Source organism: Sinocyclocheilus anshuiensis, unplaced genomic scaffold (genome assembly GCF_001515605.1).
Source record: "Sinocyclocheilus anshuiensis isolate Anshui unplaced genomic scaffold, SAMN03320099.WGS_v1.1 scaffold542, whole genome shotgun sequence".
Lineage (NCBI taxonomy): Eukaryota > Metazoa > Chordata > Actinopteri > Cypriniformes > Cyprinidae > Sinocyclocheilus > Sinocyclocheilus anshuiensis.
The window spans coordinates 95419-96452 of record NW_015547685.1 but is presented as its reverse complement, the minus strand read 5'-3'; positions in this window follow the sequence as shown (position 1 = coordinate 96452).

Sequence of the window (1034 nt, the reverse complement as noted above, 5' to 3'; positions counted from 1 at the left end):
GTTTAAGGTTTAGCAGAAAGAGTGCTTTATTCGACAAATTGGTTTAAGCTAGTGAGAATTTGGTTCAGAGATTGGAGTTTAGTATTTTAGCAATTCAGAAAAACTGTTCTGTAGTTGCTTAGTCTTCTGACAAAAGACTTTTCTGCCTTCCCTAGACAGCCGTCTCTCAGTTCTGCAAAAATAGAGCACATGTTAAGGGCTACTTGGCTACAAATCAATTCAACAGTATTGAGTTTGAGGGTGTACAACATGTGCTACAGTGTTTACTGTACATAGAATAATGAAAGTTCTTTCATCTGAAGTACTGCTGCTATGTACTGTAATTATATTGTATGTGTATTTTGTAAGTAATATTGAAACCTTTTAGATGAGCCTGTAGGCCAACTTCCATCATGGTCAGTCCATGCAGAAGAACATGGTCAACTATAGTGCTTTGTATTTCATCAGGAACAAATTACCTTTGACCTCATCCCCTTAATTTTTATTTTCCCCTCCTATTCCTCTTTGTTTCCCACTACCAGGATTCATTTTCCAAAACTCATAATCACTTGTGCTCCTTTTTATATCATCCTAAGATTCTGACTGGTGTGTCATCAGTTTTGCTGCTTAATGTTCACACATGGATAAATGTGCGCTGTTTGAGTTCATTTTTTGATGCTTGAGTTAATTATATTGTGTGTTTGTGTTTTCTGAATGAGAACATGGATAAACGTGCAAAATGATAGTGTTTTTGTGTAGAGTTTTGCAGAAAACACTGAGCAAATTGGAACGTGTGTGCAAACAGGTGAAATGTGTTAAAAGTTTTGAGAAATGTGTCTTTGTTTCGAGAACTATATGAATGGTTTGGAAAATTGGGCCAAATTAATCAGTTATAGTGTGTTAACAATCGAGAAAAACTGTAAAAATTGTCCTGGCTCTTCCAAGCGTTAGAATGGGAGTAGGCAGGTGTTTTTGTTTGACAGTCCAAAAGTAGTCAAATAAAGCACGCGCATCCGTAATAAAACGTGCCTCACACGGCTCCGGGGGGTGAATAA